The sequence below is a fragment of the Anser cygnoides genome, chromosome Z, assembly GCF_040182565.1.
Source record: "Anser cygnoides isolate HZ-2024a breed goose chromosome Z, Taihu_goose_T2T_genome, whole genome shotgun sequence".
NCBI lineage: Eukaryota > Metazoa > Chordata > Aves > Anseriformes > Anatidae > Anser > Anser cygnoides.
In genome coordinates, this window is record NC_089912.1 from 31,008,509 (window position 1) to 31,020,823 (window position 12,315).

Here is a 12,315-nt window from a genome sequence, read left to right on the forward strand (position 1 = left end):
ACTTCTCATTGGTAACACTGGCAGTACAAGCCAAGGCGACAGCCAGGACAGCTGACCCAGCCTGACCAGAGGGCCTTCTCAGGCTGGCAAAGGGGAAGAAGGAGCGGGGGGACTCTCATTATGAAGCTGTTCGCTTCCCGAGCACTGCTGCGTGTACCGAGGCCCTGCCTCCCTGGTGGTGGCTGGACACTGCTTGCTGATGGGAAGCAGAGAATAATTGTTTCCTCCATGGCCTTTCCTTTCCTTCCATCAAACTCCTATCTCAAACCCACTTGCTTTCTTTCCTCCGTCTCATTTTCTCCCCTTCATCCTGCTAAGGAGGGAGGGTGAGAGACAGCAGCTGGGTGGTAACGTAGCTGCCTACCAGTGTTAAACCCCAACACCTTCATATAGTCAAATTCAACAGCATTTTACCTGCCAATGGCTTGATTATTTATAATAAGCAGGAACACAGCAGTCCTAATATTTGGGGAAGAGACAGTAACGCCTGTCTTTTCTGTTAGTAGGACTGTGAAATAACAACATTTGCTGTTTTCTTCAATAAATACTCTAGACTGCTTTTAGTGAACGACTAATACGTAGTAGTCCCAGTATGCATGAACTAAAGCCAAAAGTTTCAAGTATTCAGTGAAACAGGTAGTCTCATTTTCACTTGTTTGCTGAGTAGAATCATTAGCCTAAATGAAGTACAGAAAATTAAGGTTTGTGTTTTTTTTTTTTTGAAGAAAATTAATCTTTAATCCAGTACAGTTATGACATTAGGTAGCAGCATCTGAAGCAAAAGAATGCTCCATCACACAGCAGGGCAAAAAGCAGTTGGTGCCGCCTGCCCTCTTCTGAGCAAAGGCAACAAGCAAGTGCCTGCCAGCCTGACAGGGGCAGGCAGGGATGGGCAGCTGTGGCAGAGCAATGCATGCTCAGCGCAGTGATCCCTGGCTGAGTCCGTGTGACCCTCCAGCAGACCTGCGGGACACAGCACCGCGAGGGAAAAGGCTGGCATCGGGACACAACAGCGAGTACGCTCCTAGCGGGAGAGGAAAGGGCTGGGAGGAACCGGGAGAGAAACAGCACGGGAATAGAAAGAAAAAGTGGAAGAGAATAGCAGTGGGGAAAAAGATAAAAAGGAGGAAGGAAAAATACAGTTTGTCTCCAGGAGGAATGAGGATGTTAAACACTGAAATCCACTCTGGCTTGCTGTGTTTTTTAAATCTTTTCCACTTAAAATGTAATAAACTATAAGGACAAGAAAAAAACTGTATTCATGCAAAAAGCACAAGAAGCATTCCTCCAGTGCTACTCCATTCAATACAGTAGTTTGAGCTTTTTCAGCTTTTGGCTTACTTTGACATGCTGACCATTCTGGCTTAACCACGTTAAAATAAAACAAGAACATAAAAAGCAGCACTGAGATACTGATACTCTGACCCCAGCACCTTAACACATTCCCATCCTCACAGCTTTTCAGCAATTAAGTCCAAGAACTGTATCAACTAGACACAGCAAGCAGCACAGAGGTTTGAAAGCATCCTTTACCAAGGCACACAAGACATTTAAAACTACATTTCATCAGCCATGCTTCTCATAGGCCACATATTCTGGACCCACCAAGTTGCTTGTATTTGGGATCAGCCACATTGCTCCGAGTAAAGATTCCACTAGAAGCTTTTGGCAGGCTTAATAAAATCATTACAGTAACATCAGCTTGATATTTCTCTGAGATTTCCTTAAATTGCTATGCGTGCTTATGTAAAACGAGCACCACATTTTCGTGCAAAAGCCAACACACTCTCAAGTACCCATCTAACTGACCATGCATTTTTTTAAACTACTTTGCTTTTTTATTTTCTTGTAAGAAAACAATCATCATTTTCCAACTTGCTACGTAGAATGACCATGAAGAATTCTTCAGCCTTCCATTTCAAAATGGTTCATAACATTATCTACAGGATAACAATGTTTGAAAACTTACATTTGTAGTTAGAATTCTACCTTTAAGGCCATCACACATTGAGTTTATTTTCATTTCCTCATCACCATTAGGTCAGTGTTTTGCATGTGTGTGGGAACACAGAGAAAAGGTCAATGTACAGAGATATGAAACAAGCATTATGTTCCACAGACAAGCAGCACTTCGTAGAAAATATTTACTATTATCACACTGTTATGGTTTTGTGTTTTACTGGCTATCTTGCAGGAAGCAAGGATTTCCGAAACTTAATTCTTAAGGCATTTTTTCACTGCGTAATCTAAAAATGTGTTAGAGTACAAGAAAATCTTGTGTACCATATGAATTACCATTCAATCATTCCAAACTCTGCATCCAAGTGATTATTAAAAGGTAGTTTTGCAAATCCTGACACACACACACACAAAAAAAAAAAAGTACGAAATGAGGCTGAAACCCAGACCACAAAGAAGAGGGCAACACCATTACAAATCACCGTCTTGTCCATCAGTCCTAACACTACAACATGACACTGGTTTAAGCGACTTGGACTCTGACAGAAAAATCCAGTGCTAACAAACGGCATGATGGGGGGATTCAGCACTTATAAAAATGAATTCTTTGCTGTGGCCACCTGATCACTGACTTTTGCTGTTGTTATTCAAAACAGAAAAATTCCACTTTGCAGCGAGTTGATCTTTAAGAGAATCTGAAAGGTCTAAATTATTAAGGCAACAAAATAAACTGTCTCACCAGAACACTATCATCTGCGTGGGCTTTGGCAGCCACGTTTCTGTCGTTTTAGAAGTTGGTGGCTGCAGCTGTCCACCCCTTGCTGGAGAAAGCCACCTTGAGGCAAAAAATCCTTACACATCAGGTGCTTATTTTAACAGTACAGAACACTGGCACAAAGCACTGATGAAGGCAGCTTTGTGCCTGACAGTATGGGCTGAAGGTAGCAGAAGAGCAAAGGGAAGCTTTTCAGGAAAAAGACAGGTGGAAAGAGCTCTAGACCCACCAGCTTGCCCATCAGCCGTAATTCCCAGGTGCTGTTCTTACCCTCCAGATGCTCCAATGGCATATATCAGATCTCCAAAGACAACAGTCTGTATTTCCCTTCCTGATTTATGTTCAGAGAGATTTACGCTTTAATAGAGAACATAGAAATATTCTCTGAATTGCCCAATACAGCTTAACCCAATCACATAGAAAGAAAACAAATACCAGTTTCCTTTATCACAACCAACTCAGCACCAGCTGCAGAACTCACATAAGCTTCACATGCTCCAGACGGCAGGAGAATTCACTACCTCCTGAAGTCTCCCTTCCCAGCTCTGCATATAGTCATTTCATTACATATTCAGATCTGATTCTTTAGAGTCAGAAGTACAGAAAACAAACCACTGAACAGAAGTTAAGTTGTTCTTCCTTACCCAGTCATGGTAATGGTACTCTGTAGCTCATGGGACAGCTTAGTTTTGTTCCATAAATGAGTAAAGATATGCTCTACATTTAGATCATTGCACAAAATTCGTCAGAATCCCTTAAAAGAAGGCACTTTATACATAAGTAATGAATGTTGCTGAAAATGAAGAAGTTGACACAGATAACCAATAGCTAGGCAGATAGCTCTCTCATTACAACTTCCAGTAAATAAGATAGCATTAAGAACAAAGATAGCATTAATAGCCAGCAGGAGTAAGATAGACTAAATCAAAAAACCATAATCAGTAGAAGAATGGAACAGCAAACCAACTTCAATGTTTTACAAAAAGAAAAAAAAGAAAGAGACAGCAATGTGAAAAACTACTATGAAAGCAGACAAATAACCACTAAAAGGCTGTTATGCTGTCAGGAGCCAGGCGTGCACAACAGCATTTCACACAGACAGGAACAAACCGTGCACATACTGCAGAAACTTTCTAGTTCACAGTAGCACATCAAAAAGCATCAAGTTACGAAAAAAGCAATGGCAAATCATCAGCTAAAGCTTTTTACACTTTTTACATCAGTCTTTTATTTATTCTATATGAAAATGTATCCATCATTAAAAACATCGTTGAACTTGCAGAACTATAATAGAATTGGTATTTAATTACCATTCAAAGAGATGGCTGATACCAACCAAAGTCTGCAGCCACACAATAAGACAGACTATTCAAAAACCGTAGGAAGAAAATATCCTCTCAAGAGGTTCAGTCTAACCAGGGTCTGACATTCCACGTAAGGAATAATCAGGTAAATAAGCAAACACTATCATTCCTATGTATCATCATGATTACATTCCAGGTATACCTTAACTCTCCTCTAAGAACTTGTAAAAGCAAAACCACTTTCATAACCTCTTATTGCTTCCTACCATGCGTTTCAAGCCCTCGATTGGTATGTGACCTGCACAGTAAAAATGGAAGTGGTATTTCAGTGCAAGATTGTAACTACCGCAGCCTCCTAGCAGCATCTGTAGACTTGAATTTGGTTCCTCTCTGCAATTCACCAAGAGCTACTTCTGGAAATTGAACTACACAGTAAGAGACAATCAAAATAACTTACTGAAGCTAATAAAAATGCCATAGTTGTTTAAATAGATGATACCTTCACTGATACTCTCTCGTTCCATTCTTTACAACACAGATTAATAAAACACCTCACAAGAAACACACAATATTAAAAGTTGGGCTGACAAGGACAGAAAGGAGAGTGCTTCGCAGCATACTCAGGACAGATCTCCACACAGCAGATACTGAGTGTTTTTAGTCTCAGGATATACCACATGTGGATCCCTTTGTTGATTATGAATGTTTGAAAAAATCATTCCCCTGAAAAGTGCATTCCCCTGACTTTACATTAAGGGCGGGAGAAGAGCGAGCTGACTGCCCCCACCACGTTTGCATGTTAAAATTGTCAATGTCTGCAGATGGTGATAACGGATGACTAACTTGAAAAAAGGCTACCTCTTATGGGAAGCAGTAAGTGGATAGGGAATCTGGGGGAGAAATAAAACAAGCTCATTTTTCCCCTTGTACATGCTCCTCAACTGAATCTATTTTACAACAGGAGGCCTAATGATGGTGGCTACAGAAGAGGAATCTGTAATCTTTTCTCTTTCCTCTCACAGAAGCTATCACCTGGCCACAATAACCTTACAGAATTTGAATAACTGTTACAGGTTAGAGGAAACATGTTCCTGACAAACAATTTCTGATAGTAGCATCCAAGACTGTGCCTAAAAAGTTACGTTAAATATGACTGCAACCAATACAGAACTTTTCACACCCACATATTCAAGATACTCACAAAATGAGATCTCCAGGTGCTAATAACCACTTAATAACATGCGAGTCACTAGGCACAGAGGGCTTCTGGTGACTTCTGTCCAATAACTGAGAGAACTTGAAGTGCTGGAAAGTACACTGAAGAAAATCAGCTTTGTTGGCAAGCCAGAAGCTTTTTTCTGGTCAGGCACCATTTATGCTACCTCAGAAATAAGGGATCTACACTCATTTCCTCGTAGACAATGGCCAAGATAAGAAGCTTGAATAAAGCATTTTATGAATATAAACATAAGTCTTCTGTGAAATGATTATGGAATAACCTGATCTTGGGAGTGATATCTACCTCAATCTAGCCAGTCAAGAAATAAAAGAACAAGATTAGAAAGTGCATGATTAATAAAACGTTATGCATATGAAATACTTAATTTGGTGCCACCAAGCACAATGGTGCTATTAACAAAGATAAATGTTATTAAAAAGCACCTTTCAATTAAACTGCTCCAGTTCAATAGTAGTTTGATCCAAACTTTTGGAAAAATAAGTTATTACAACAGTATTCCAAATAGGCTAGATTTTGTATTCCATTGCAGGGATACGGATTTTAGCAATGAGCATCAGAACTTAAAAGTGCAGATTCAAGATAAAGTAATATCAATTTATCAAACCCAGACACATTGGAAAAAGAGAGTCGGGAAGGAAAATGTATGTATCAATTTTCCAGGGGAAAAAGTTGGGCATCTCTTCACAAGTTGTCTGAAGAGTGAGTACAACATCCCAACAGTACAAGCATAACACAAAGACCTTTCTTTCACTAAGATTTTAACTAAATACCTGTAAATTAATCATTATCTAGTGGCAACCCAATACAAAAAGCATGAACGTATAGCATAAACTGGTTTATGATACAGGACAGTTTTGCAATCAGCCTTAGGAAACTGTTACAGGAAAAGGTGGTTTCATTTTGTAATCCGTTCAACAAACACAACACATCCACGCAGCTGTTCCTAAAAAGGGTAAATGCTTATCTCCCAACCTGGTGGATTTCATTCACAGAGTACAGTTTTTGGCTACGCTGCTCCCACACCAACACAAACGAACTCTTCCTCAAGTACAGACTGTTGCATGGGGCCAGAGCAACGTGCACTTGTGAATACTAAATTCTGAGCGAGCACTTCACAAGTGATACCATTATGCTTGAACTTCCCTGAAATAGTCAGTTAAGCTCAAAAAACTCAATATGGGAACGGATGTGCAAGTCAGTAAATGATCGACCAGCACCATGAGAAACTGACTACTGGAACCGCTGGCTGTGAAACTGGGGGGGCTTCTCCAAGAGCAGGCAGAACCAACCAGGCAAACGCTGCTTGATGGCTTGGGGTCCACACCTCATGTGGAAGGAATAACTCCGAGACGCAAAGAAAAGCTTTTCAAGGATTAAGACGGCTGGTTTGAGTACAGTGTGTTTGCGTTCTGTTAAGATGAGGAGGCGGTATTAGAAATATCTTTAACAGAAACACATTTAACAGAAGTGAGAGTCTGGATTATAGACAGCTAGTTTTAAAAACAGGTGTGTGCATTTTCGGTGGTTTGCAGGATTCGCTATCTGAACAAACGCATACAAAAATTCCCTCACTTCTTGCCTGTACTGACTCCTCAAATCAAGACCACAGTTCTTGTTTCTAGAACATACTCCATGTTTTAGACAAAAACTATAAACAAACCCAAACCCAATTATTAAGACGGGGGAAAACAAGAACACAACTTTGACTTCCAAATGTCTCTGTGTCCAAGGGTAGTTTCTGCCACCAAAACACAAGTCCTTTTAACATAGACAAAGTTCTAAGCCATTGTCACATACAAGGGCAGAAAAGAAAGTAGGTATCTCTTAGTGACAGCCTAAATACGTGCTATAGGAATAATAATAAATCTGTTTCTCGTCCCCTTGCGGAGATACAGAAAATAATATTTTAAGAAGTTCCTCCACTAGCAGCAGAACAGAACGGGCTGGTTTTCTTTGCACTTACCTACTTCTTCCTTACAGTCTTACCCCGCGTTGTACTGATGCCAGCATACATACCTGAAGTAACTCCAGTTCTCACTCCTTGCACCCTTATCACTTTCCCCTAGCAAGTCCCTCAACTTTTAACTGAGGTTTGAACAAGAGGCAGTTGTTAATGTGCAAGTAGTCGCCTTTTCGACAGAAAGAACACGAAACTCACATTTTGTCTTTCCTTCTACTTTCGAGTGGCCTGTGCTGCCCTCTTAATTTTGAATAATTTGTCCTGTGTTTGGCAAAGGAATAAATGACTCCTCAGTTGTTAGGTATAGTATGAAGTATTTGTTCTGATTAAAAAAAAAAAAAAAGGTGGGGGGAACAGTATCATCAATCAAGTCACTGCTGTTTCCTTACTTCCTGTGTTGGAACGACATGACTGCAAGACTTCCAGATCGGTGCAGTAACGAGCTTCAATCAAACTTTCAATAGCAAAAAGACTTCCATTCTCACAAGTCCTCACCGCAGTGAGTATTTAATTTTCACGGTCTGTTGATTTAAATATAGAGCCTCCTATTCAGTAAAAATAACCTGAGAAAATCTAACTTGGAGAACAGCAGAAAGTTTTTTTTTTTGTCTATTTAAAGTAGATTATAAAACAAAACAATGTTTACAGTACGTCTTCAGTTAGACATGAAACATATTGTTACTTATCACAATAGCAAGGATTGCCTTTAATGCAGAATAACCTTTTTGTCTCCTCCCTTTTATTACACCTATGACTTCTACATATCAAACTTACAGTCTAATACTGAAAGCCTGCATTTCAAAGAGGCAGGTGTGAGGAATATGAAACTATAAACTTTCTTCAAGAGAGGACTTCAAAAGAAGTCTAGTATAAGCTGAGATCCTAGATGTGGACAGCTTCTTCCTGGCTTTTAAACTTCCTCCAGTCAAACCAGGCAGGTTTTTTCTAGGTTTCCTTTAAACCCAACAGCACACCTAACCTAGCAAATCGGAGTAAAAACCACCATTGAACAAAGAAACCAAGTTTAAGCCACTAAACAGTCAGGAACACTGACAGTCTTACTGCATCTCTGAACACCACTGTCAGCTTGCTTTTTCATCTAGTATCTCTATGTCCAGTTGTGTGCCAACTGGTAACAGTTCCAAAAGAAAAAACAGAAAATGTTTAACACATAGCACAATATCATAAGATGCACAAGTGCATGTGTATAAACCAGTATAAACCATTAAGGCAATAGCTAAAAAGTGAAATGCTATCAACGTGCATACTTTTCAAGACATTATGTCCACATCCACTTCATGGGTCATATCTGGCTTAGAGCTGCAATGGGAACACTTCCACTTCTTACAGAATTTCACAGATAATTCAGTGTTTTACTCTGGAATTACTTCAGACCTGAGAGATCGTTACCTGCCCTTTTAAGATAAAAAAAAAAAATTGGAAAAAAGAAAAGCTAAAAAGGCCACCTAGATTAAAGTCATTTGGGAAAAAGGAAATGGAAGCTATTAAAGCAAATATAGAACTCCTCTCAAAAGAAAGTTTACTTAGGTCTCAGACATAAAGCTGAAAGGTGACCTCCTCTAATGCTTGTACATAGTCCCTAAGAGCAGGTTGGGCAACTGCAGGAACTAAAAGCTGTACTTTACAGTCTTCTAGTAGCAGAAGTCTTTCATGGTATGGTAGTTAATTTCTGCCATTCTAGGCATTAGTATTATGCTAGCACTGTTATAAACTAGGTCAACTTTAGCACAACACTTAACAAATGTTCTGTCTTGATTTTCTATGCTGACAGCAGAGGCACCAGATCAGGTTGGCTAGATCAACCCACGTAAAGAAACAAAACAGATTTCCATCAAGCAGAAGTTTACGAAATGCTTTGAAAGCTGTATCTTTACAAGCTTTCAGTTACAGTACCCCTACGCATTTCGTTAGAAAAAATGCCTGGCCCTTTTCTAACTAATTGTGCCTGATCTCAACAAACAACTTCAGTTCTGCACAGGTTCTGTATTCTCTTAAACACACTGCAAAATGCCTAGGAGTACAACTTAAATGGAAATAGTAAAGCCAGTGGAAGGGTACAAAGGTTCTATTTCTATTCACCTTGTCACCAACCAAAGAAATTTACGAATTGGAAAGCAGCCTGTAAGAAAGGCATGGTATGCCTCATGGTATGGACTCCCACCTGACCTGCCACTAAAGAAAGAACCTAAAGTTCACGAGTATCCTACCAAACAACAAACAACAACCACAAATAAAAAAAAAAAAAAACAAAAAAAAACACAGCACCCAGCAGCAAGAAGACCAGTTGCAACATATGCAGCCTAACTGTTCACGCCTCATCAAGGAGACCAGCTCACGCTAGAAGATCCACACATGGGACGGAGAAGTTAACACGAGCCTGCTCTAAGGAGCAGCTCAACTTTTCTACCCCCCCCCGACCCTTTGCGTTTTAAAATACCACCTCCTCACCCACAAACTTAACTCCTCTGTTGGAGGCTGGAGGACAGCCACGAAGGGCTGCCTCCAAAGACACCCAGCGCAACGCGCCCAGAGGAACGTTCCAGACACGTACGGCCAACAAAGCGGGGTTTCTAGGTGCTGGCTCCTCGGGCACATGTATTTCCTGCAGGAGGAAGGAAACGGCTAAGACACATTTGACACCCAGCCTCCTCCACGGCACCTCCGAAACGCGTCCCAGGTGGGGCGGCAGCCGGACGCCGCACAGGTGGTGGGCGGCCAGGAGACCCCGCTTGGAAGCAGCACCCCTCGCTTTTTGCTTTTTTTTTGGGGGGGGGGAAGGGGGGATATCTTTTTTTTTTTTTTTAGGGAGCCCCCAGGGAGCGGCTGGGGGGCAAAAATAAAGACTAAAACCCCACTGGTCGCTCTGTACCCCCTGACAGCGGGGTGCGGGGGGTTCGAGGCGCAGCCCCCCCAAAACACACACGCAAGGGGGGGGTGGGACACGGCCCGGTGCCGGGCGCCCCCTCCCCACGCCGGAGCACTGCCGGGAGGCCGCAGGCCGCCCCCAGCCCCTCGGGTAAGGGGACACGGGGCTGTTCGCCCCCCCCCAGCCCCTCGGGTAAAGGGGTCCGGGAGTGTTTTGGGGGTGCCGCCGCCTCCCCCCCCCCAGCGCGCACCCCCCGGCCCCACTGACCTGCCGGTGTCCTCTCGGGGCCCGATCCCGGGTGGGCGAGGAGGGGGTTCGAGGGGGTGCTGAGGGCTCCCCGCTGTCTGTCTGTCCGTCTGTCCCCCTGCCCCTCCGACCTTCCCCGGGCGCGGCAGCGAGCGAGCGAGAGGAGGAGGAGGAGGAGGAGGAGGAGGAGGAGGAAGATGGGGAGGGGGAGAGAAACCGGACCCTCGTCCCCTCCCCCCCACGGGGAAAGAGAAAAAAAAAAAAGGGGGAGGGGGGGATAAAAAAATAATAAAAAAAAACACACACGGGAGGGGGAGGGGGCGTCGGTTCGGAATTAAAGGGCTCGGCCCGGAGTTTAAAACAAAGAGGCGGAAATAGCCGAGCGCGGCCCGAGCGCAGCCGAGCGGGGGCGCCGCGACCAGCGCGCATGCGCATGGGGCCCTCGGCCGGGCCCGGCGCTGTCTGCCCCCCCCCCTCCTCTTCCTTCCCCCCCCCCCCTCAGCGGGGCCGCCCCGCGCCTGCGTGCGTGGCGGGGTGGGAGGGGGGTGTGACATGGGGGGGTGTGTCCCGGCCCCGCGACCCTCAGTGCAGGGGGTGGGTGGGCAGGAGTCGTTTCTAATGAGTTTGGCAATGCTGTTAAAGAATGTGGTAGTGCACGCGTGGTATGTCTGCTTACACAAGCACATGAAGGGGGAGAACGTGTCTTGCCCGAAGTAACTCGTGGTGTGCTGAGCCAACTCTCTCTGAAGACGAGCGGTGAGATTCAGGGGTTTTCAGGGAGTTAGTGGCACTGTCAGTGACTAGGACAAGTGAAAATAATGTACACTATGAAGTCGGTGGGCAGCATCAAACGGGGAGTGAATAGAATCACACAGGTTGGAAAAGCTCTCCAAGATCACTTGGCCCAACCATCCCCCTACCACCACCGTCACCTACTAAACCATGTCCCTAAGCACCACGTCCAACCTTTCCTTGAACGCCCCCAAGGACAGTCACTCCACCACCTCCCTGGGCAACCCGTCCCAATGCCTGACTGCTCTTTCTGAGAAGAAATGTCTCCTCATTTCCAACCTAAATCTCCCCTGGCACAACTTGAGGCCATTCCCTCTAGTCCTGTCACTAGTTACCTGTGAGAAGAGGCCAACCCCCAGCTCCCCACACCTTCCTTTCAGGCAGCTGTACAGAGCGGTGAGGAACCCCTGAGCCTCCTCTTCTCCAGACTAAACAACCCCAGGTCCCTCAGCCGCTCCTCACAGGACTTGTGCTCCAGGCCCTTCACCAGCTTCGTAGCCCTTCTGACTGACTAACTGGAAAGCAAGTCTGTTGGAAGCACTTTGTGGGTTCTGGGGGCAACAGGCTAAACGTGAGCCACCAGTGTGCCCTGGCGGTGACGAGAAACATACGAATCTTGTGATCCTGCCAGACCAGTACACTGGGGGAACATGATTGTCCCTTTTTACTTGGCACTTGTTAAAACAAACCTGGCATACAGCATTCAGTTTTGGGTGCATCAATATGAGAAAGTTATTGATAAACTTGAGTAAGTCCAGCAAAAAGGCCTCCAGCATAGTAGAAGGCCTGAAGAACATGTCCTGTGAGGAGAAGCTGAGAGAACTGAACTAGTTCTGCCTGGAGAAGAGATGGCTTCAGAGTAGCTTAAAAGCAGCTTCAACACTTACAAGGGGATTACCAACAAAAAGCAGAGTCAAGATCTTTAGTGGGGCAAATGGCAGGAGAATGAGAGGCAGTGGTTATAAAGTGAATTGGGGGACATTGTAATGGGACAGAAAGGAAAATAAATAAATAAATAAATAGATCTCTGAGGATAATTAAACTTTGGAAGAGGTTTCCCAGACAGGCTGTGCACTATGCCTCTTAGGAGATGTTTTAAGATCAGCCTAGACAAAGCCCTGCTTTAAGGTAGAGGTTGTACCTCTGGGTGTC

The 12,315-nt window shown here is 43.8% G+C and overlaps 1 protein-coding gene across 6 annotated transcripts in view; it reads right to left on the minus strand.

The window, feature by feature from the left end:
- Positions 1 to 10,749, minus strand: part of PCGF3 (polycomb group ring finger 3) — a 52,700-nt gene extending 41,951 nt beyond the window's left edge. For 2 of the 6 annotated variants that reach the window (XM_066987865.1, XM_066987866.1), the window contains exon 1: positions 10,393 to 10,529. The gene's annotated coding sequence lies outside the window, so the exon portion shown is untranslated. Of the gene's footprint in view, positions 1 to 9,707; positions 9,730 to 9,810; positions 9,862 to 10,392; positions 10,530 to 10,677 lie in introns of those variants that run through there. The other 4 variants (XM_066987861.1, XM_066987864.1, XM_013197540.3 and 1 more) reach the window with 4 other exon arrangements.
- Positions 10,750 to 12,315: the final 1,566 nt, after the last annotated feature.